The sequence below is a fragment of the Balaenoptera borealis genome, assembly GCF_965194805.1.
Source record: "Balaenoptera borealis genome assembly, chromosome: 13".
NCBI classification, from domain to species: Eukaryota; Metazoa; Chordata; class Mammalia; order Artiodactyla; family Balaenopteridae; genus Balaenoptera; species Balaenoptera borealis.
In genome coordinates this window covers 100,038,671-100,063,571 of record NC_138870.1, presented here as the reverse complement: position 1 = coordinate 100,063,571, position 24,901 = coordinate 100,038,671, and the positions used below count along the sequence as shown (strand labels likewise).

At 45.9% G+C, this 24,901-nt stretch overlaps 1 protein-coding gene and 1 long non-coding RNA gene across 4 annotated transcripts in view; one reads left to right on the top strand and one right to left on the bottom strand.

Moving 5' to 3' along the window:
* LOC309610184 overlaps window positions 1–24,901 on the bottom strand; it is a 281,821-nt gene that overhangs the window by 7,761 nt on the left and 249,159 nt on the right. The window lies entirely within an intron of this gene.
* PACSIN2 (protein kinase C and casein kinase substrate in neurons 2) overlaps window positions 1–24,901 on the top strand; it is a 136,538-nt gene that overhangs the window by 6,148 nt on the left and 105,489 nt on the right. Inside the window, exon 2 of one of the 3 annotated variants that reach the window (XM_082352640.1) lies at window positions 22,368–22,458. The exons of the other annotated variants lie outside the window; for them this stretch is intronic. The gene's annotated coding sequence lies outside the window, so the exon portion shown is untranslated. The remainder of the gene's footprint in view (window positions 1–22,367; window positions 22,459–24,901) is intronic. 3 annotated transcript variants of the gene reach the window in all.

The following is a 24,901-nucleotide window of genomic DNA, read 5'->3' as shown; positions in this document are numbered from 1 at the left end:
CTTATTTTAACAAAAGTCACTTATGTCCCTGGAGGCTCAAGGATTAGTGTGGAAGTTCTTAGGAAGCAGTGCTAAACTCTGATGAGAGGGGCTTCCACAGTAGGACCGGCGTCAGTCTTAGCTCAGTTCCTTTGCCTGAATTTACGTTTTTAGTTGGTAATACAGCAGCTGCCTGGGTTCTGCTTCTCTTTTCATATGGCTTATGCTCACAAATCCATGCAGTTAGTGTGTAACTTTCACCGCCAGTTCCTGCAGAAAAAAGGTAGTATTTGCAGTAAGGTATAGGAAGTAGCATGGTTTCAGAGCCACACAGCCCTGGGTTTGAGTTCCAGCTCTACTACTAGGTAACCGTGGTCTTCCTTGGCCAAATACTTCAACATCCCCAAAACCAGGATACTGACAGCCCCCTCCTCATACGACTTGGGATGGGCAATGTGAGGGAGTGGACCGTAGACCCCGAGAGCTCAGCACCTGTGCCTGGTTCATGGTGCCAGCTCAGTAACTTTGGTATCGCTCAAAGTGCAGTGTCTACTTGAGTGAATTTGCTAATTAAGAGAAATATACGTTTAAAGGGCTCAAACTGATGTTATATTATCCAATGCTATTGAAAATCCTTCTAAGATGTGTTATTCTTTTCTCAGCCTAAGTGTATTCAGTGTACTCGGACCTCTCCTTGGTGACTCAGGGTCACAGGGATGCTGTTGAGATTGTCGACACGGATGAGTCTTCTGACCCTGCGTGGAACACCCTCCCATCCCGCCCCTAACAGGGCCTGTCTTGTCTCTTCTTTCCACCTCCAGGCTTCTCTCTGATTCTGTCCCCTTTGTTGGGGTGAAGACCTGAGGGCCATCTTTTCTTTCCTGGGTTTTGAGGGCAGCCCTGCCACACAGAGGCCTTGCTCCCGTCTGGGTTGGTGATTCTGTGCTTGAGTTGAATGTTACCTAGGTTATAGAAAACCTGACATTTGGTGTTGTGACTAGCCTTAGTGACTCAGAATTGGAAGGGACCATGTGTGATGGTGACAGTAGCTCATACTTAAGTAATGAAAAATTTAAAGGCTTGAAAAAGCAAATTGTAAAGCAATAGGTATACTCATCACAAGTGTAAAATATTAAAACAATATACAGCAACTGTAGTGAAGGTTGTAGAATTACGGAAAGTTTCTCCTTGATTTCCAAACTGTTCCATTGCCCTTTTACTTTTAGAATTAATATTTAAGTAATACCTTGACTCTGTAATTAAAAAAAATTTATATATATAAATGGCTTGATTGTGTAGGCATTTTCAGTTTACTAGGAATTTTCCCATAGTCCTGATTTTGTTTTCAGAACAGCCTTGTTGGTCTGCTCCCCTCTTCATTTTTCAGAGGAGGATAAGAGGGAGGACTGGAGGGTCATTGGTTTTGCCTGAGGCTGGCCAGCCAGGACCCCAGGTGGGCCTCAGCCCAAGTCTATAGCTCTTAGAGAGCCTAGTTATGGGGGTCTCTGCTGGGGCCTGCAGGGTGGTCTTTCACATATAGAATAAGCTGTGGCTAGTGCTTTGAAGTTTCCTATTGAATAAATGTAATTTTATTATTGTAAAGTGATACCCAAACCATAGTTTGTGAACATTTTCATATTTTAAACTACGTTTGTGTTCCATTGTATCCAATTACGTTGTCGCCAACTGAGCGTGCCAAGTCTGTGAGTTGTGGTCTTCAGAAGAACCACAGAGCAGGCTCTGCACCCCATGTGGACCTCCAGGCCTGCTGTTAGTGGGTTTTGTAGCTGACTGATTGCTGGAGGATGGGGCTGGCCTACCTGGGTACTGTTTAGCTTGGACATGACAATGTTTTAATTAAGGAAGCAATTGTGCCCTCTGCACCAGTGAAGGTAACCATCAGCTGAGGAGCATGGGCAGCCAATGAGGAGGGTAGATCAGGGGCAGGGCATCACCGTCTGGGACAGGCCTCTGGGGGTTTCTGAGGGACCATACAAGAAGCTTCACGCTCCTGCTCATTTAATTCTTGCAACAAGATAAAGTTCACTTTACGCATGAGTAAACCAAAGCTCTGAGAGATGAAGTGACCTTCACAGGGTCACCGGCAGAGCTGACCCTCAGCCTGGCTCTGAAGCCACACTTATCTGCTGTCTTGAATAAGTGGATTCTGAGTCACTTGCCCTCAAATATGAAAAAAATCTTTAAGTTAATCTTCCTTCCCCACTTCTCAGAAACATAGAAAAGAGGCAAGTTATGTGGTCTTTTGTTTAAGACAGGATCTATGCCTACAACTAACTTGATTAAGATAATCCAAAAGTTTGCAATAATTTACGAAATGGGGAGATAAGGGCAGAAAGGGAGAGGCTTCTAAACAGTCCAGAGCTCCTGGCTTAGGTGGGAGTGCTCTCGCCTCGCCTTGGTGTCATATGAGATTGAAAAAGCACTTACTTAGGGGAGGGACTTTCCTGGTGGCGCAGTGGTTAAGAATCCTTCTGCCAATGCAGGGGACACGGGTTTGAGCCCGTCCGGGGTCCGGGAAGATCCCACATGCCACAGAGCAACTAAGCCCGTGCGCCACAACTACTGAGCCTGCGCTCTAGAGACCGCGAGCCACAACTACTGAAGCCTGCGCGCCTAGAGCCCATGCTCCACAACAAGAGAAGCCACCGCAATGAAGAGTAGCCCCCGCTCACCACAACTAGAGAAAGCCTGCGTGCAGCAACGAAGACCCAACGCAGCCATAAATAAATAAATAAACAAACAAATAAAAAATTTAAAAAATAAAAATTAAAAAAAGAGAAAAAGCACTTATTTAGGGGAGAAGAAATTACATTTCTGTAAAGCATTCATTTGCACTACACTTGTAAAAGAGCTTCACATTTTGTTGACATTGTGATATCAAATGAACATCATTTGTACAGGTAATTTAGAGCAGATCTTTGTTTTTATGCTTGTAAATATTTGTCACTTTTGTGTCAAAAGGCTTTTTTTTGTTTTGTGTTTTTGCTTTCTAGTCTTTTAAAAATTGAAGGTACAACATAGGAAATAGAGTTGTTTTTTTTTTTTTTTAATAAAGAACTCTGTATTTTACTTTGCATATGCATAGGGGTTTTTATGTATCTTAGAAGCAGTAGCTGCCACCTACTGACTACTTTGTTCCACACTTCAGAAGAGGCAAGAGGCATTGCCTCTGTCTGTCCTCACAGCAACACTCAAGGCTCTGAGGTTACCAGTTTGAACATGAGGGCCCTGCAGGTAGTGAGATCATGTGCTTAGTCCAAGGTCATCAGTGTTGTAAACAGGGGAGAGAATTTGAAGCCTGCACTGGCTACATGGGGTTGTCCCCTTCTCGTCAATCTACACTGTCACAATTGTATTCTTCAGATTCCCTTATTTTATCAAATATCATGTTTTTATCATTGTCCTTAAAAAGATTTTTAATGGTTGTGTAATCCTGTTAATGTAATGAGGTTAAAACATTCCCCTAATGCTGGACATTTTAGGTTATTTCCACTTTTTTTTTTTTTTTTGCTATTGTAGATGAATTTGCAGTTTACAGTTTCATTTTTCTTTTTTCATTTGTGTAATTAGTTCCTGGGTATAAATTCCCAGAAATAGAAATCTTGGATTAAAGGGTATGAACATCTTAGAGTGTTTTGAAAGCCTACTCCGTTGCTTCTGGGTTTATCTTTCTGATATTTATGGATGAAAAAAATTGAGGGATTTTTTTTTTTTCTCTCTAAAATGCTTTGGCTTTTAGAACTTCCAAGTATCTGTGAGATAAACTTTTGTGAGGTTTTCTAAAATGAGTCACATTTCCTCCTAAGTTTCTGGATATCATTTTACTTGAATTAGATGTTTTTACTTTCATAAACAAGAAACAGTCTTTGAAAAAGTCCTTACTACTTTCTTTATTGATCATCTGAGCCAATGTTCTGCATTCCCTAGGTTGTAAATGTTTATGGTTGCATTCCTTCATCAATTCAGCTGTCATGATACTCTGAACCACAGTCTCTCTGAACTTGTTCGTCTTTTCTTTTCCTCACTTGAAATACGCATAGTGGGAAAGACCATGCAAGGTTGTTTCTGCTGGTATCGTCACACATCAGGACAGCCTGGGGGATCTCGCGATCCTTTGGATTTTGCCTGTGTAGCTTCTAGATGCTGCTCTCACGGACATTCCTAGCATTGCTAGAGGCAAACATCTCAGAGAAGTACTGGGAGGTTTGTTTGGCTGCAGTGCGCAGCATGTGGAACTTCCCCGACCAGGGATCGAACCCGTGCCCCCAGTATTGGAAGCACGGATTCTTAACCACTGGACCACCAGGGAAGTCCGAGAAGTATTGGGAGGTTTATAGTGTTGGTGCTTACACTTTTTTTTTCCCTTTTCTTTTCTTTTTTTTTTGTCTTGTTTGTTTTTCTGTTCTGAAGTCACTGTGTCCTTTACCATGTCCCTTCACCATGGACTGGCTTACTTTTTCACCTTCCATTGTTCCTTAGGTATTCACCTGAAGATTAAGTGGAGTCCTATTTTCCTGGTGGTTCATATTCAGGGTCTGCAAAGGAAAAGGTGCTTAGCAGGGACAAGGAGGGCCCCAGGTGGGGAGCAGTGGCCAGACCTCAACTCTCACCCTCGGGTTCTCTCCCTTGGATTCCTGCTGTGCCTCCATCACACTCCTCCACCCCCAGAAGGCTGCTTCCTCTTTAGTTCTCTGGCCTCATCCTGGGCAAAAACTCCTCTTTTCTTGGTTCCTCTTATCCTAGCTAAGAAAGTCTGACGTTCACAACACAACAAAACAGAAAACATTACTATGTACTAAGGTAGAAATAAGAGGAAATAATCACAAACAACACAGAAGCATAACAAGAGTGTTGTTTCTCGGGCACAAGTAGGTTTTTGATGCCAGCACTGTAGGGCTAGTCTGACTGCATTGGCTCAGCTCGGTGCTGCCTAGCTTCCTGCTTCCCCTCCCCACCCGTTTATTTAGTCAATAAACCCAAATTTTAGAGTAATACTTCGCTCTGTGCTGGGTAATCTGTGTTTTTATCACAAGTACAGAAATTGTACTTTGCCCTGGTTTCCACAGACGCCTAAACATGTCTAAGTTGGCTGTTGCCTGGGCAACTGGCCGAGCTGTTGGCTGTGTGTGTGGTGAAGGCTCTGGTAGAGGCTGGGTAGAAGCACCAAGGCATCCTTATGGCTTCTCAACCAAGCTGGATGGTAACTACCAAGCCCCAGAGGCACACGCTTTTGGCTTCCCTTTGTCTTTTCCACGTTTCCTGTTTTATTTCCTGAGAAATCTCTGCCCAATTGCCCCAGCTTGGCAGGGTGTGGCATGTAATGGAATGGGGCTACTTTATTTCAGGACATGGACCTTTGGACCATGAGGCATGATTCCTTAGCAGCCTTTAACCCCAGCTTTATTCTGGGTTGGACAGGTGCACATTGTTCCATCAAGTTTCTTCTGCTTCTTAGAACTGGGGCCGGTGACTGGAGTCCAGAGCTAGGCCTTGCCTGAGAGTCCCACAAAAAAAGGGCCTTGAAGTGGGGCCTGAGGTGGTAGTCCTGGCCATGCGGAAGTCATGGAAAAAAAATAATTTGATTGGATAATTGGAGTGCTGCAGTATGCCTCCTTTTATGAAAACCGAGTGAAGTGGTTGGTATAGTACATTCCAGACTTTTTTTATCTTTTGGATTTCTTTCTTTCCTTCTTGCTCTTGCAGGTGTGGGTCTGAAGTTGCTTGATTGGGGGTGGGCTGGGCTGGGCTGTCTCATTGTCTCCCTTTATTTTTAAAAATTTATTTATTTATTTATTTTTGGCCGTGTTGGGTCTTTGTTGCTGTGCGCAGGCTTTCTCTAGTTGCAGTGAGCAGGGCTACTCTTCGTTGTGGTGCACGGGCTTCTCACTGCAGTGGCTTCTCTTGTGGAGCACGGACTCTAGGCACGCGGGCTCAGTAGTTGTGGCTCGCGGGCTCTAGAGCGCAGGCTCAGTAGTTGTGGCGCACGGGCTTAGTTGCTCCGCGGCATGTGGAATCTTCCCGGACCAGGGCTCAAACCCGTGTCCCCTGCATTGGCAGAAGGATTTTTAACCACTGCGCCACCAGGGAAGTCCCTCATTGTCTCCCTTTAAAGTTCAGACAAGTCACCTTCCTTGAAGTTTTTTTTTTGCTCCAGAATTGGAGCAAATCTCCAGAATTGTTATTTTCGACTTGTGCTTTTTTGTCTGTAACTTCCAGTAGGAACTTTCAGGTTCATGAAATTTAGAAATAGTTGAAAATAACATGCTCTCTTAACTAACAAGTAAAGAAGCAGGGGAAAAAAACCCCCCAAACCTTTAATCCCTGCCTTACAGAAACTTAATGTTAGTGGTGTGATTGGAAGAGACGGAGGCCCACTCTCGAGAGGCGAACTCTGTCAGCAACCTACCCCCCACTGCACCCCGCCCCAGAACTCCTGGGGGGGTGGGTAAGAAGAGGGGGCTTTCCCTCCCTGGGGTAGGGGTAGAAGATTGCCAGTATCTACAGGGGCTGCAAAGGCTCCTGCTGTAGATGGGGGGCTGGCTTTTGGTCCCAGGTTGCTCTCCCCTGTAGGAGGGCCTTCTTGGAGCAGTGGGACAAGCGCTGCTGAGTTCTGGTTATGGGCCAGCCTGATGTTCTGTGCTGCAGGTGTTACGTGGCGAGTTTATCACGTCACGAGCTCTGCAGGCAGATTGCCTGGGCTTGAATCCCAGTTCTGCAATTTATGGTGGGTCCTTGGGCAAGTTACTGATCTCTCTGTGCCTCAGTTACCTCACCTCTAAAATGGGGATAATGATAGGATTGTTGTGAGGACTGGATGAATGGGTATGTGTCCTGTACTTGGTTGGGGCAGTGCTGCACTTTTAGAGCCCCATTTAGTGTAGCCATTGTGTGCCTCTGAGCCTCCCAACTGTCCTGCCACGTGACTCTTTGATTCTCACTTTACAGTTGAGAAAACAGGCTCACAGAAGCTTAATAACTCCTTAGACCCAGATCTGCCTTAAGGTTCTCTCTTCAGTGCACTGGTGGTTCCCCACAGGGACCCTGGTTCTCCAGGACGCTAGGGGACGATTACAAAGGGATGGCTCACTCACAACTATACCCACCAGGCATACTTTGTAGGGGGATTTTTTTTTTTTTTTTTTTTTACTGCCCCTGTACACAAGCAAAGACACATAGACACACAAAACATTTATATGTTACTGTATAAAAATGATGGCTGTGCTTACGATGAATAAAATACCAGTTCATTTTAAAGCTTGAATTTATTGTAGCCTTTTGTCACCTTGATTTCCTCAATCATTGAATGCGAAAAGTACTATCGTCTAGGGGTCTAAGGACCTTGTTAATATTAAAAAAGGGTCCTTTTGGGGGGAGAATTCAGTAGATGTTTATTGTTGCCCTTTTCTTGCCCTGTATTTTTTTTTTCAAATTAAAAAAAAAAAATAAATTTATTTATTTTTGGCTGCATTGGTTCTTTGTTGTTGCACGCGGGCTTTCTCTAGTTGTGGGGAGCCGGGGCTACTCTTCATTGCGGTGCACGGGCTCTAGGCACGTGGGCATCAGTAGCCGTGGCACGCAGGCTCTAGAGTGCAAGCTCAGTAGTTGTTTGCCCTGTATTTTAGTATATGTCTTTCTGTATGTCTGGCATCTGCATGCCTCCTCAAGGATCAGGGCATGTTGTGGAGATGGAGTCTCCATTGTGGCTGGGCCGAACTGTGAGCTGGAAGCAAGGTTGGGAGCTCAGAATCCATACCAGGTTCAAACAGGAGGAATATCTGAAGTCTCCATGGGAGCAAAGAAGGTAGTTACACCTGAGGTATCTTGAATTCTGCTGGATCCCTCGATTCTCTGAGGCATTGATTCTGGTTCACCCTCACTAGTGTCTCCTAGGGTGCCTTCCTGGGGCAGAGTGATACATATATATTTTTATTTTTATTTTTTATTTTTTCATATATATTTTTAATTTTTATTTTTTAAAGAATATTATTTTATTTTATTTTATTTTATTTTTGGCTGCATCAGGTCTTAATTGCAGCAGTGGGATCTTTCATTGCAGCACGCAGGCTTTTCTCTAGTTGTGGCTCGCTTGCTCAGTAATTGCGGTGCACGGGCTTAGTTGCCTCACGGCATGTGGGATCTTAGTTCCTTGACCAGGGATCGAACCCGTGTCCCCTGCATTGGAAGGCGGATTCTTAACCACTGGACCACCAAGGAAGTCCTTATATTTTTTAATTCAACAAATTCCTGCTCCTCTTTAACGTAAGGCTCTAGTTGCAAAGTACATTCCCGAATCCAAACCACAGACTTAAAGGCTGGGGCCTGCCCCTGGCTAAGCTGCCAGTTGCATGGTGGCCAGCCCCTGAGAGGCCTTCTCTTTTCTAGGAAAGCTCTCCTCTTTGTTAGATTTTGCTCTGCAATTTTACTTCCCTACTCACCTAACCTTGGTCATTGGTGTTCTGATATATGTGCTTGAAACTCAGCACTGTGTTTCTTGACCTTTATTTGGGTCTCAGATCTCCTTCAGAATTTCATGAAAACAGATTACATCCCCCCACCCCACCCCCGCAAAATGGACACAAACATTTTTGCATTCACTTCTGACAGGTTCATAAATCCCCATTCATTTAATGAACAAATATTTGAATTTCTGTCACGTGCCAGACACAGTTCTAGGCACTGGGGTTACAGCAGAAACACAGTAGACCAAGACCATACATTCTAGTCGGGGGAGACAGAATATGGTTAGACAACTCGTGTCCCTCATGGAGGGAAGGTCAGCCTCGGTGGGCTGGAGCATCCAGGCCTCATCCTGCCTGCTTGGGGCTAGGCTCTTTGCCAACCTCCCAGTTCACTTCCAACTTTCACCTTCCTGAACTGGTTTTTGACGTCACCATCATTATCGCATAGATTTTTAACGATTTAATATTTATTGAGGCGTATTTTGTGCCAGGTACTCTACTTTTCCATGCATGATTACACTTATTCTTATGACAACTTTGTTTTGCAGGTGGAAAGCTGGCCTTAGAGAGGTTAAGTGACAGGCCTCATAGCTAGGAAGTGTGGTGCTTTTGATCAGTCTGCAGCTTAGGATTGTGGAATTCAGCAAGCCAGGCCTGAGGACATCATCAGAAATGGCAACAAAAATTAAGTGTGACCATTTTGTCCTGGACATGTCCATTCTCTGACTGGTTCCTTTAGCGGTCAGAAATTTTTCACCTGTCACATCAAATTGCCTTGCTCAAGGCTGGAAACATGAGTGGAACATGCTTTCAGGCCTCTACATGGTAGACGTTACAGACATTTGAAGTTACCAAATATATATATTTACTGTTAGCAAGATTGCATAATTCCATCCTCAGTCCCAAATAACTGCCTTATGAGTGACATTTGAAATGCACATTATTTAGTACTTGGCTAAGGAGATTTATATGCACACTGTTTTTTCCACACCAGACAGTTATTTTCTTGTTTTAATTTTTAAGGCACTACCCAATGAACAGAATAACTTCCTGAAAAGTTGCTTTAAAAAACTTTGTATTCTCTGCAGAGGGTGGAATGAAACAGTATTAGTGACCTTGACTCAGCCCCTGACATAACAGAGTCATTATTCTGACTGGAGGTTTGCAAGCTGCCATCCCCCTGGCATTAACAGCTGTTAGTTCTTTAAATATTTACATTTAATAACTTTATATCTCTGCTTCCTTCTAAGGCTTGCTGCAACTTCATGTCAAACACAAAACTGCACCTTTGAAGTTATTTTGAAACGTGACTAAATGCCAGGGTGAAGTTTCTCTATAGCCATCTCACGTCATGGAGGAACACTTGGACTGTGGGTCTGGCTCAGTGCTAATTAAATGTTGCAGTGTCTAGCCGTCCTTCCTGGGCAGCTGGGTCCCCCGAAGCCCTGAGGCTCGGAGGGGGATGTTGTCCCTTCGTTATGTGACCAAGGGGGCGACTGTTGGAAGTCGAGTCCTGAGAGAGTCCGGGAGGCGTTCTAAATGGAGTTTCCAGTCTAAAAGGTGAGGCAGGGTTGGAGGAGTCTAGGTTTGAAGCCCAACCTGTAGGATTTCTGAGCAGGGTGGGTTGGAGAAGGCATCTGTTGTGGCTTCTTTCCCTGGCCTCCCCTTCTAGACCATAATTCCCTGTCCCAGTAACCCCTTACCCAGTTGCAAGACCCGTTTGGGCCTCTTCCCTGGCTGTGTCCCACTGGACCGGGTGGACCATGCCATCGTGTACATATGCTTCAGGTTGAGAGGTGGTCAAGTGGTGGCTGTGTGCAGGGCGTGTGTGTGTGGATGGGGCTTGGGTGTGCAGGCTGGGGTGTCCCCACAAGTGCCCTGGGGGTCCTTGTGGAGCAGGGCACTCACTGCTCTGGATTCATTGTGTATCTGGCTTTTGGAAAGAACAAAGTCCATACTTACTTATTGAGTGTGCTTGTCCCATGCCACCTCTGCTGCTCACGGTACCCTGCGGAGCTTGGAGGTGTCCCTCCCTGTCTCATAGCTGGGGCTTGGGGAGGTGGGTTCAACATCAGGCCTCCCCTGCTCAGCTGTTCTTAGCATTAAATCAACCACACCAGAGGAGGACCGCTTGCATTGTGCCATTTTACCCAAAGTCTCCTTCTAAGACTTGGCTGATTGAGGTCTTTTAGATTTTGTTAGCATTCTGGCACAGTATCAGAAGGATTCTAGTTTATATCATGGTCTTTTTTAGAGCTCATATTTTATTTTCATTTTATCCATGGACTTAAGCCTGGAAGATTCCCAGCGAACAGCCTTAACATTGTCATATATAACTTTTCTTTGCCTCAAAGCACAGATACTCTGGCTCGGGGGTAAATAGCTCTTCTAGAAACAAGTCAGTTCACTTCAGCAGCAGCAAAGCAGCGCTCCAGGAACCTTTCAGGGCACATTCTTCTTGTGACTTCTTGTCCTCCGGGAGGGGAGGGACACAGTGTCTCGGGTCGCTGCCCTAGCTGCAGTGTCCCACAGTACACGTGACTATCCCAGTGCGTTGGAGCTGGAGTGCCGTCCCTCCAGAAGTAGCTCCAGGTTGGAGATGGAGACAAGCGTGGGGACTGCCTGAGGACTGTGGAGTCTTCAGCGTGTCCCCAGCCCAGAGGGTCACAAGAGCTGGTCTGAAACCGTGTTCTCACAGTGTAGTTTTTATGTGTTAAGATTAGCAACTGCATTTTCTTGGGAAGGATTCTTTTAGTATAAGATGGTGACCTTTTATCTTTCAGTTTTTTTTTTTTTTTTTTTTTCTTTTGGCTGTGTTGTGTCTTCGTTGCTGTGCGCGGGCTTTCTCTAGTTGTGTCGAGAGGGGGCTACTCTTCGTTGTGGTGTGTGGGCTTCTCATTGCGGTGGCTTCTCTTGCTGCGGAGCACTGACTTTAGGCGTGCGGGCTTCAGTAGTTGTGGCTCACAGGCTCTAGAGCGCAGGCTCAGTAGTTGTGGCGCACGGGCTTAGTTGCTCCGCGGCATGTGGGATCTTCCCAGACCAGGGCTCGGACCCGTGTCCCCTATATTGGCAGGTGGATTCTTAACCACTGCGCCACCAGGGAAGTCCTGTATTTTTTAGTTTTAAAATGTCTTTTCTTTTGGTGTTGTTGATATGAGCTGGTAGTTTTTTAAAGAGTATCCTTACTTAACAAAATAAAAAGTTAGCAGCCTTATGTAATTCTCCAAAATTCTAAACAGTTTTATTGAGTATAACTGACAGTAAGTTGCACATATTTAAAGTATACAATTTGATAAGGTTTGACGTATGAACACACCTGTTAAACCATCACCACACTCAAGATAATGAACATATCTGTCACCCCCCAGAGTTTCCCTGAGCCACTTTATAGCTCCTCCCACCTGCCCCTCACTATACCCAGGCAACTGTTGGTCTGCTTTCTGTCACTGTAGATTAGTTTGCATTTTCTAGAATTTTATATAAATAGAATCATACAGTGTACACTTTTTTTTTTTTAGTCTGGCTTCTTTCACTCAGCAAAATTATTTTGGGATTCATCCATGTTGTAGCATATATCAGTGTTTCATTCTTTTTAATCCAGTGTATGGATATGCCACAGTTTGTTTATCCATTCACCTACTGATGGACATTTGGGCTGTTTGTAGTTTAGGGCTGTTACTAATAAAGCTGTTATGAACATTTGTGTACCAGTCTTTGTATAAACGTATGTTTTCATAGCTCTTGGGTAGATACTAGAGTCGTATGACTTGTTGATAATGGTGGTGTTGGTTTAACTTTTTAAGACCCTGCCAAATTATTCTCTATTTCTAAAGTGCTGAACCATGTTACATTCTCACGAGCAGTGAGTGAGAATTCCAGTTCCTCCATGTCTTTGCTAATATTTGGTATGGTCATCTTTTTAATTTTTGCCATTTTAATAGGTCTGTAGTGGTGTCTCATTGTGTTTTTTTTTAAATTTTTTATTTATTATTTATTTATTATTTTTATTTTTGGCTGTGTTGGGTCTTCGTTTCTGTGCGAGGGCTTTCTCCAGTTGCGGCACGCGGGGGCCACTCTTCATCGCGGTGCGCGGGCCTCTCACTATCGCGGCCTCTCTTGTTGCGGAGCAGAGGCTCCAGACGCACAGGCTCAGTAGTTGTGGCTCACGGGCCCAGTTGCTCTGCGGCATGTGGGATCTTCCCAGACCAGGGCTCGAACCCGTGTCCCCTGCATTGGCAGGCAGATTCTCAACCACTGCGCCACCAGGGAAGCCCCTCATTATGGTTTTAATTTGCATGTCCCTAATGACCAGTGATGTTGAGCATCTTTTCAAGTGCTTGTTTGCTGTCTGTATATCTTCCTTGGTGAACTATCTATTCAAATCATTTGCCCATTTAAAAAATTGGGGGTTTTATTTTATTAATTAGCTTTGAGATTTCTTCATATATTCTGGATATAAGTCCTTATATATGATTTGCAAATATTTTCTCCCAGTCTGTAGCTTGTCTTCATTCTCTTGACGGTGTGTTTTGAAGAGCAGAAGTTTAAAAAATTTGATGAAGTCAGTTTGTTCTTCTATGTTTTGTGCATTTTTGGTTGGTGTCATAACTAAAATCTTTGCCTAACCAAGGTGACAGATGTTTTCTTGTAGAGATTTTATAGTTTTACATTTAGGTCTGTGATCCATTTTGAGTTATTTTTTGTGTATGGTGTAAGGTATGGATTGAAATTTAGTTTTTGCCTGTGGATGTCCAACTGTTTCAGTACTATTTGTTGAAAAGTCCTACAAATTTGAAGGGGGGGGGAAGTTTTTAGTTGGTGAAATCCAAAGGTTTGGGAATTGTGGTTCTAGGCACCCTGATTTCTCCCTTTTCATGACAGTTTCACGTAGCCTGGCTTTCTCTTTATTTCATGCATGTCTTGAGCCCCTTGATGGCAGAGGTGCTACCGCTGGGCAGCATGTGAGTAAGGGGCTGGGTGATGCCTGCTGGGATCCCAGGCGGTCTCTTCCTCTGCTCCGGACCTTCCAGATCCCTGGGCACAGAGCCTTGAAGGTCTTTCTGGTGGGTGGGTTCCGGGCAGTGTCTCATTTCCAGAGGTGACTGTGAAGGCCTGCCAGGTACAGAGACGTGCAGGGACAATAAGCCTTCTGTGCCTGGATGGGTGGGGGTGTGCCCAGGCTGGGGATGTGGCTGCAGTTGAGGAAGGTGGGAGGGGCCGTTCTCTTCTGTGTGGGCTGGCAGCAGTGTGACCTGTCATCAGACTGAGAGAATGTGGCTCCACTGTGGGCTCCTGGTCCACCTCAGCCCAGCTTTATGACTGTGTGTGCAGGGAATGGGTGTTCATTCTTCTTTTCTCTTCAGTCACAAAGGCGTCTGAGAGGCCTCCACCTTTGTACCACTACCCGGCAGCTTCACAGGGGGCAGTAAAATGTTTGTCCGCTTTTTACCCGTGTGCGGTTCTCTTGGCTCATATACTGCTGGTATTACTAGTACTAGCACTACTAGTACCATCACCAGCATCTAACAGCAATGGAGCTTTTCCTCTGCTCTAAACCCTTTACCTGTGTTACCCATATAGTCCTCACAGCAACCCTATAGGGTGGCTACAGCCCATTTTACAGATGAGGAAACTGAGACACAGAGAAGGCCAGGTGTGAGAAGTCTTTGGGCCATGCTTTCCATCATTCACTGTTGGAGGAGGGATTTTATTTAACATTTGTCATTAACTCTTATGAAACAAAATAGAAATAGTGGTTTATGGGGCTCTCTCTTCTAAGTCTTCATTTCCTTATCAGCAGTGGGGAGCAGTTTAACTGCTTAACCAGATTAAAATTCTTCTTTTTTTTTTTTTAATATTTACTTATTTACTTGGCTGCATCGGGTCTTAGTTGCGGCATGTGGGATCTTTGTTGCGGCACCTGGGCTTCTCTCTGGTTGTGGCGCACGGGCTCCAGAGTGTGTGGGCTCAGTAGTTGCAGCATGCAGGCTCTCTAGTTGTGATGCGCGGGCTCTAGAGCACGCAGGCTTAGTTGCCCCGTGACATGTGGGGTCTTAGTTCCCTGGCCAGGGGTCAAACCCGCGTCCCCTGCATTGGAAGGTGGATTCTCAACCACTGGACCACCAGGGAAGTCCCCAGATTAAAATTCTTTGGTGGCTCCCTGTTGCCATCACAGTAAAATCCAAACTTGTGATCTGGCCATTGCTTACCCCTTCAACCTTATCTTACCACACTGAACTTCTGTGTTTTTCCCTTCTCACATGTGCTTTCCACAGACCCTGTTACATCTGCTGTAAATGCCCTTTCTTCCCATCTTTGCCTGCTGAACTCCTACTCATCCTTCAAAATTCAACTCTAGTTTCACCCCCTTCTCCTTGACCTAAGGTATCCTGCCCCTGGGCCTACAGAGTGCAAGGTCCACACCTGTTCCAGTGCTTCTCATGTATGGTATGATTGACTGACTACCTGCTGGTCTTCCACTGGGCTAGGTGAGGTGGAGGGCAGGGACTGCCTTTTACCTTGGAATTCACAGTTCTTAGCTTTGTACTGGCATGTGACAGAAGGCAGACATTTGTGGGATGAACAAATGTGACATGAATAATATGAGGACCCTCAGTTCTCAGACCTGTTGCTTTGTAATATCATCTATGACTGCAGGCGCCCAGGGCAGCCTTCATGGGGAAAGTGATGTTGATGCATTTAAAAAGGATTATTGGGACCTCCCTGGTGGCGCAGTGGTTAAGAATCCACTTGCCAATGCAGGGGACGTGGGTTTGATCCATCCCTGGTCCAGGAAGATCCCACATGCCGCGGAGCAACTAAGCCCTTGCTCCACAGCTACTGAGCCCATGTGCCGCAACTACTGAAGCCCGCGCCTAGAACCCGTGCTCTGCAACAATAGAAGCCACCGCCATGAGAAGCCCACGCACCGCAACAAAGAGTAGCCCCCGCTCGCCACAACTAGAGAAAGCCCTCGCGCAGCAACGAAGACCCAATGCAGCTAAAATTGATTAATTAATTAAAAAAAAACATTATTCAGTGATTCCTTTAAATCCTGAGTGAGACTTACATAGATCTTTTTATTTTCCCTCTATGAGAATGAGTTTTCTATTGTGTTAAAGAAAAATGCTATTTCTTTGACCATCTTTTAGATCATAAATTTAAATTTCTACATTTTTTCCCCAGATGCCTGTGATGCCATTGTAATTTTTATGGTAAGCTCAATAAATAATTTTAGAAAATGTTTCTTTGGAATGTTGGGGCCAGAATGGATTGCTTAGAATAGATCAAGTTTCGTTTGGTGTCGCTCTCTTTTTTTTTTTTTTAATTTATTATTTATTTATTTTTGGCTGCGTTGGGTCTTCGTTGCTGCACACAGGCTTTCTCTAGTTGTGGTGAGTGGGGACTACTCTTCACTGCAGTGCGCAGGCTTCTCATTGCAGTGGCTTCTCTTGTTGTGGAGCTCTAGGCATGTGGGCTTCAGTAGGTGTGGCTCGCGGGCTCAGTAGTTGCGGCTCACTGGCTTAGTTGCTCCGCGGCATGTGGGATCTTCCTGGACAAGGGCTCAAACCCATGTGCCCTGCATTGACAGGCAGGTTCTTTTTTTTTTTTTTTTTAATTTTATTTATTTATTTATTTATTTATTTATTTATGGCTGCGTTGGGTCTTCGTTGTTGCGTGCGGGCTTTCTCTAGTTGCGGCGAGCGGGGGCTACTCTTCATTGTGGTGTGCGGGCTTCTCATTGCGGTGGCTTCTATCGTTGCAGAGCACGGACTCTAGGCGTGCGGGCTTCAGTAGTTGTGACCTGCGGGCTCAGTAGTTGTGGCTCGCGGGCTCTCAGCGCAGGCTGAGTAGTTGTGGCGCACGGGCTTAGCTGCTCTGCGGCACGTGGGATCTTCCTGGACCAGGGCTCAAACCCGTGTCCCCTGCATTGGCAGGCGGGTTCCTAGCCGCTGCACCACCAGGGAGGCCCGACAGGCAGATTCTTAACCACCGCGCCAACAGGGAAGTCCCGGTGTCTCTTTTGGAAGGAGAAAGAAGTTTGGCAAGAAATGCTAACTGAACTGTGTTTAGTACAGAGAGCTATTTAGAAGTGTTTTGCTGCATTTCACTGTAGTCCACATGCCTGTGACTATGTGTTTTTAGTCCTGAGCTGCTGTAGTTCAAGGAATTTTAGACTTTTGGCTGATGGATCCTGAGGCTGGACTCTCCTGGGTTGTTGAGATATGAACCTTTGAATTAAATTTCCAGTTCATTGCATAATGTATTTTTTGCTTTAATTACTAGGAGGCAGGATTAATCAATCTTACCCGTCTACTTTCACGTTGGTGTGTGTGGGGGGAGGGGGAGGAAGGAGGGGGAGGGGAAATAGAAGGTTGAGTTGTATCTTTATGAAAATGGGTTTAAGTTTTATTTGGTAGCTGTCCACTCCTGCTCTTGGCGCATGTCTGATTTCTGAACATGGTGCCAGTAAGGGTGTGTGCGGTCTTTCCTCCTGAGCTCAGAGTGGGTGGTCTTGAACCACCACGGTGGGTGGCCAGTGAGGTCCTTGAGGGGAAGAGCCAGCTGCGTTTAGGGGTGTTGTTTAGGGGCTTGAGATAGAATTCTCCTCTGTGGAGAGCTAACCAGCCTGAAAGATAACAATAGGGATCAATGTTCCAGCCCCTACCATGTGGGAGGTACTTCACATACATTATATCCAGCCCTCACTGCAGGGGTTCAAGACTAACACTGTTACCTCCTCTTTACACATAAAGGAAACAGGTTCAGAGAGGGAGCTAAGCTATTTGTTCAGTGTTACCAGCTAGGAGGTGCAGAGCCACGATTTGAAGGCAGGCCGGTCTTGGTCTTTACCCGTAGCACGGGGCTGGTAGGCGTATGGCACCCTTGGGCTCCTTGACACAGCCTCTCCTCTCAGCGTCCGGCCGCAGAGGGCAGTTAAGACAGCCTGGGATGTGAGCGTGCGGCCTCCGCTCACACACAGCTCTGCGTGGGGGTGTCAGTGGTTATGTCTGTCCTGTGTTCCTCTGAATGCTGTGATGTGCATGGCTCCGTCCCGGTCTGTGTTGGGGGGCAGAGATGTGGACACACCCCAGCCATGGGAAATGTCTCCTCTCATTAACCAAGTACGGAGGGGGTAGCAGACTCCACAGCTGTCAGAGTGGTGTGAGGGGAGAGAGCTGTGGGTGCAGCCCGGAGATGGTAGTCAGGAGAGGCTTCGTGGAGACAGTGGAGATGTCTGTATCTCTGTGTGGTGTGGGTATGCATAATTTCCATACAGTAAAATTCTCTTGAGAAATTCAGGGACTTGGATATTATATAGGCGTTGGCAATCAACAAAGGTTTTTAAGCAGAAGAGTAGGATAAGATCAGATCTGGGTTTCAGGAAAGTTTTCTGGAATGGCTAGAAAAGGGTAGAGTTTGGATGTAGAGAGGCAAATGTTTGTTGCAGTAACAGCTGCCCCTTCTTAGAGTCTTTGCACATGTGGTTCCTACTTCCTGGACTGTCCTTTGCCTGGATGGCTTCTTCTCATCCTTCTGGTTATAGCACCAAAGCCGCCTCCTCAGCGGGCTTTCCCTGACTACTCAGTCTAAACTTGCTCCCTGTCCTGCTGTCTCTGTTGCATGTCTGAAGTCATCGTGCTCCCACATGGATCTCAGTGCGTGTTAAGTTACCTCCATCCCTCTCTATTAGACCATCACACAAGCAGCGGCCTGTCTGTCCCGTATTCTCTCCTCTCAGAACAGTGCGGGCCTTGCAAGGCCCTGATGAACGTGTGGTGTGAATGAGCAGTTGTGGTGTGAGATCTAAGATGTGGTGGGTTGGAGCTGGTCTGGTGGTAGCATGGCTGGAAAGGGGAGAGAGGCTCCAAGGTCCTTCTTTTTAATTTCGTTTAACCAGATTAATGCTGCCCTTGGCTTATACTTGTGGATGTTCCAGTTGGGTGGCCACTGCTTTTTCCTAAACAGCTGGAATGTTTGCCAGACTTGCTGACCACTTCTGTGGGCGAGCTTTGTGGCTTATGACAACGGCATCATTTTGTTTAGTTTGGATGGCTTTTCCTTTCCCGTTGAGCAAGTTTTCCTTTGCTAGCTATCATTGCCCTCTTTTAAGTCTCCAGTGTAGCTCCTGGTCTCCGTTTTCATGTTTCTCCCCTGTCTAATGCTTGTTTTTTCTGTATTAATTCTGAGGAAAGGGAAATCAACTTGGAGTTGCCTGACCAGATAATGTAGAACATTTTGAAATTAAAATTCGAGCTTCCTGATTCTGGACTTTTGCGGTGTGCCAGACCCTGAGGCTCAGTCAAGATGACCTTGATGTGTCCTTTGTGCTGGTGGTGTGGGGGTGAGGATGGGTGGCTGGTGGCTCCATATGAACCCATAATGGACATCAACCCTGCAGTCGGCGCGGGGAGGGCACGGTGGGGTGGAGGTGGGTGGAGTGGCTCCAAGTGGAGATAGGGCTGTAGAGTCCGGGGTGAGGATGTGGGTGTACTCAGTGATTTCTGGGTGGGGATAGGGTGGGGAGCACTTGTCAGATTTCAAGGTCTTTTTCAGACTTGACCCCTTCATTCAGAATATGATGTGGTGTAGAGGCACCACAGGTTAAAACCACCTGAAGCTGGGAGACAGACGTGTGAGTGTGTGTTTGGGGTGTGGAGTGCGGGGCTGGGGCTGTTCTTTGTGCTGTTCTCTTTATGTTAGCAAGTGTTTCAAAACCAGGTAGGCCCTTCTGAGGGGTTGGCTGAGGACTGGTCCATGTGGTCAGATGGGGGTGCTGGTTAGTAAAGGGTAACCTTGCTGAGCCCTGGAACTGGGTCTGGGTGTGGAAGGAAGTGAAGCCAGGGGTGTGTAGAGCCTGGGACCACCATGGAGCCTCCAAGCATGCCCATGTGCTGGCCCCAGGGGGCAGAGTGTGGAGCCCATCAGGAGCAGCCCTGGGAGGAGCCAGCCAGTCTCTGGGGGTGAGCACCCCGCCCTGAGAGGTGTGCAGCTGAAGGAGAGGGTCTCTCTCTGGTCGCGCCATCCCTGCACACTTCCTGATTTCATTCTTTATAGGCAGCATCCGGCTTTCCTGACCTTTGGTTATCAAACAGAAGAAACAAACCAATATGTATCCATCTCTAGGGTTTAATTTAGAATAAGGAAAATTAAGTATTGGCCTCATTTCTGTTTTCCAACCACTGTCCCCGCCCCACCCCGCTTTTTTTGGGCAAGCACTTGCCTCTTTTGGTGTAGTCACAACAGCTTGACTTCAAGATCTCATCGTTATTAAATTGGTGGCATTGTTGGTGAGCCAAGGGGAGGAGGAGACCTCTGTCTCCGTAAGGGGGAGGTGTTAAACACTTCCCCAGGCTAAGTTAATCTTGTAATGGTCAAATAGGCCAAAGCTTTGTAATCTTTTGGCACAGGTAAGGTAAGAGAAATTTAATTTCCATTTTCTTCTGGTTTGCTTTGCTCCTTATTCCCAGATGTCCTGAAGCACTGACTAAAGGGAGTGTTTTTTCAACTTGGAGCCATCTCTGCATCAGGTGCAGCTAACCAGCTGTCCTGGGTCAGGCACAAAAGCTCATAGGCATCATGCTTTTGTCCCTGGCAGGTGGGTTTTCACATTATCTCCAGGCTCAATTTGGGGAGGTGGATGAGTGCCAGGTGGGAGCGAAGTTTTGTTTTTGTTTTTGTTTTTATACAGCAGGTCCTTATTAGTTATCCATTTGGGAGCAAAGTTTCATTAGGTTAACATATCAACATCAGAGTACCTTCAGGGAAACCTGAGGCTTTTTCTTTTCTCCCTTCCTTCCCTCCTTCCTTCCTTCCTCCCTCCCTTCCTTCCTCCCTCCCTCCCTCCCTTCCTGCCTGTTTCTCTTTCTCTCTTCCTTTCTTTCTCGCTTCCTCTCTTTCTCTCTCTCCCTCCCCCCTCCCTCCCCCTCCCTCCCCCCTCCCTCCCCCTCCCTCCCCCTCCCTCCCCCTCCCTCCCCCCCTCCCTCCCCCTCCCTCCTCCCCCTCCCTCCCCCTCTCCCTCCCCCTCCCTCCCCCTCTCCCTCCCCCTCCCTCCCCCTCTCCCTCCCCCTCCCTCCCCCTCCCCCTCCCCCTCCCTCCCCCTCTCCCTCCCCCTCTCCCTCCCCCTCCCTCCCCCTCTCCCTCCCCCTCCCCCCCCTCTCCCTCCCCCCTCCCCCCTCCCTCCCCCCTCCCTCCCCCTCTCCCTCCCCCTCTCCCCCTCTCTCCCTCCCCCTCTCCCCCTCTCTCCCTCTCTCCCTCCTCTCTCTCCCCCTCTCCCTCCCCCTCTCCCTCCCCCTCTCCCTCCCCCTTCCCCTCCCCCCTCCCCTCCCCCCTCCTCTCTTTCTTTTGTGCTGGGTCTCACCTGCTCCTTAGTTGCAGCATGCATGTGGGATCTAGTTCCCTGACCAGGGATTGAACCCGGGCCCCCTGCGTTGGGAGCATGGAGTCTTAACCACTGCGCCACCAGGGAAGTCCCTTCTTTTATTTATTTTTATTTATTTCATTTCATTTCATTTCCTTTTTTGGCCACACTGCGTGGCTTGTGGGATCCTAGTTCCCGGACCAGGAAACGAACCCAGGCCCACAGCAGTGAAAGTGCCAAGTCCTAACCCCTGGACAGCCAGGGAATTCCTTGGGGCTTTTTCTTTTAGATTGGAAATTGAGAATTCTGAATTAGATACTTTTTATTAATTTGTCCTGGTCTTTAAGTGAATTATATAGCTGTTCTATTTTCACTGATGGCAAGGAAGAATGTTTTTAATGCCATGCTAAGTGTGGTGCCTCATATCCTGTGCACAACTCCTTCAGCTGAGTCTTATACTAGTTTATTTTACATGAGGCAGTGCTGTCCCCAGTACTTGATATGACCGCTGACCAGTGGTAGCTTAGCATTTGTCTCATGGGACTGAGACTGGCCAGTAGTCAGCTAACTGAAGAAGTTAGGTAAAGCAAGAATCATTAAAAAAATACATAGTTTAGGCATTTTATTTCTAACTTTAAAAAAAGATTATATTTCATGTGCCAATCTTTCATTGACCTTTTACTTTGAATTTGCTGATCAGACTTGTCAGTTGTTTTCTTACATAAACTACGCCTATAATTTATTGTTTGATACTTGGTTTTTGCCTGAAGAGGATTGAGAACTTGGATATGTAAAGCAACCTGAGTTGCTAAATCCTAGATTTTACAAATTTTCACCCAGTCCACTTATCTTACCTGTCTTACCCACAACCTATGATTTAGTTAGGGTTTTTAAAGTTTTTAAAAATCTTAGCAACTGTACACTTATTTCATAGGCTTATATAGTTGTGTGTATGTATGTGTATATGTATGTATATATATATATACATTCACATATACACATCCATATATATTTATAAGTACATATGCATTTATTTATTTAAGATTTAATTTTATTTATTTTTGGCTGTGTTGGGTCTTTGTTGCTGCACGCGGGCTTTCTCTTGTTGCGGTGAGCGGGGGCTACTCTTTGTTGCGGTGCACGGGCTTCTCATTGCGGTGGCTTCTCTTGTTGCGGAGCATGGGCTCTAGGTGCGCGGGCTTCAGTAGCTGTGGCACGCGGGCTCTAGAGTGCAGGCTCAGTAGCTGTGGTGCACGGCCTTAGTTGCTCCGCGGCATGTGGGATCCTCCCGGACCAGGGCTCAAACCCATGTCCCCTGCATTGGCAGGCGGATTCTTATCCGCTGTGCTACCAGAGCAGTCCCTGCAATTTATATGTACAATTGACATAAACAGGTTTGGGGACAAACACTTGTTTAGCACACTGGGCAACATGCGGTTCTGTTTGTCACATGAGGCCACAATGCCAAGGGGGTCTTTTAGTAAATTAGACAGGGATTCTGCTCTTAGGAAGCTTCCAGCCTGGTGGGGACAATTTCTGTATTTCAGAATCTGTAACACAAGTTAAAAAGCGGCAGATGCCTTCAGAGACAGCATGTACTCCCAGCAGGAAGGGATCAGAGAATTCATGGAGAAGCAGGTATTTGACCTGGGCCATTCATTTCTTTCTGTCTTTAGTTGAATATTTTTCCGTTAGTAGAGATATAAACAGATGTAACTGTCACTGGGCCTTAGGCAGTGGTAAGAACATCTGAAGGCTTTTGAGGTTTCTTTGTCTATCCTTTGTAGAAGCACTTGCTATTTCTCCTAAGTGACAAAGCTTCATTATACCCCTGTTGTTGGGGGTTCCTCAAGAGGGATGGTGTTCCTTTCAGTCAGGAAACAATATACTGGTCACAGTTCTGTGGTGCTAAGCTAACCTGAGCATAAAAGCACTTCCTTGGGAGACGTTGGGTAAGGTAGCTTCACAGACCCAGAGGGACCCTGCAGAGGAGCTGGGGAGGAGATTGTTTCCAGGGGGTGGGGGATTCCTCAAAGCCCAGTTGGAATGTTGTTGCCAGAAGGAGGAGGAATGGGTGCTGGACAAAGAGCAGCCTGTTGGGAAACACTTTGTAGAGTGCCCATGAAATGGATAACACATTAACCAAAGGCCAGGATGCATCCTGATAGCAAATGCACTTTTGTATTATCTCCAGTGAGTCCACCTGAGCTTCTAGAGGCAAAAAAACATAGCACATCACCCATAGGAGCTCAAGAAATATGTGATTCTTATGAATTCAAGAAATGTTGCCAGACTGCCTCCCGAAACTTACTGCCCGCATGAGCATAGCAGCCTTCCTGAGTTCTGCCCTGTGTGGGTGGGTGAACTCAAGTGAGGAGAAACGACATCATCTGGAGTGAAGAGCCCAGCTTTGCAGTCAGTCAGCCGGACAGAGGGTGGACTCTTGGCTCTGCCGCCAACTTGATGTGGACCTTGTGCTCTTCTTTGTTGTGTGCAATGACAGCTGTTTGCAATATTCTTTATTAGATTTCTCAAAGTTACAGGTTATTGTATTTTTTGCTATATGCTCATGCCAAGCGAAACAAAAAAGATGTATGCACAGCAAGATGGTAATAAACCTCCAACACCAACAGTCTGAGATGAACCAGCGTTGACCACTTCAGTGTAGCAGAGCCTTCACAACTTCCTCCAGGCTCTCACAAACATCAGTGTGTGTTTTAATAAAAGGAGTAATACTGTAGGCATCACTCAGCAACTTGCTGTTTTCACTTCCCTTTAGCTTTTACGCTCCTGATTTTAAGCTCTCTCAGAACAAAGATCTAACAAAGTGCTCTGCATGTGGTAGGTGTTTATTGTTGAGTGAATGAATGAATGCTATACTCTGGGTATCTCTCCAGGTCAGTAGTTTCTGGAAGTTAGGCCAGATTGAATAGCTTCAGCCTTTTTGTAGGACATACACCAACAGTGTATGAGGACACCATTTACTGGGCATTTCCACCAGCACTAGATGTTTTTTTTCCTAATGTGATGGGTAAAATTCATATCCCATTGTTTTTATTTGGTTTTTTTTTTTTGACCAGGGATCAAACCTGGCCAGGCAGTGAAAGCGCCAAGTCCTAACCACTGGACTGCCAGGGAGTTCCCTCCCATTGTTATTTTAATTTATATTTTCCTGAGTACTAGTGAAGTTGAGCATCACTTCACATGTTTATTGGCCATTAGTATTTCTTCTTCTTCTGTGAATTCTATGTACATGCTTTTTGTCGTTCCCCCGCCAACCCCCGCCCCCGGCATTGAATTGTTTTTCTTTTCAGTTTTTAGGAGGTTTTGTATATTGGGCTATAAATCCTTTGTTGTTAGTATTGCAGATACAACAATCCCCCTGGCTACTGTTTCTATGATTTGTTTTTCCTTTGTTTAGATGTCTTTTTCCATAAAATTTGAAGATTTTTATGTAGTCAAATATGCTTATCTCTTTATAGTGTTTAGGTTTCCTATTTCCTGTTCCATCTATTATCTAGAGAAAGCTATAGACCAATTTCCTATGTGTGTGTGCATATATATGTTTATATATATATATCTGCAACATTTCTAAATATGTTTCTAAGTAAAACAATAACTTGAATACAGTAGTGTAGTAAAAGATTAATTCTCCATGACCAAGCAAGGTTTATTCCAGAAGTACAAGGGTAGCCTCATGTGAGGAATTGTGTCAGCTGGAGAAAGCTGTGGCCCAGGGCTTAGAGCATATAGTGTATCACAGTCCTGCTATGTACTAACTCTGACTTTGGCCAAATTGTTTAATCTCCCTGAGCTTCAATCTCCTTATCTGTAAAATTAGCAGGACAAGAAGAGTGCCATCGTACAGAGTTGGTGTCAGGACTAAATGGGATATTACATGTAAAGTGGTTAGAGCAGGGCTTGGTGCATAGTAAGTGCTCAATTAAATGTCATGCATAACAATTCACTTCACAAAAAGAAAACCTACGTTGACTAAATCAGCAGATGGTTGGAAGGCATATAATAAAATTCTGCAGCTAATCCTAATAAAAATCTAAGAAAAGTGGTCATAGAGCAAGTA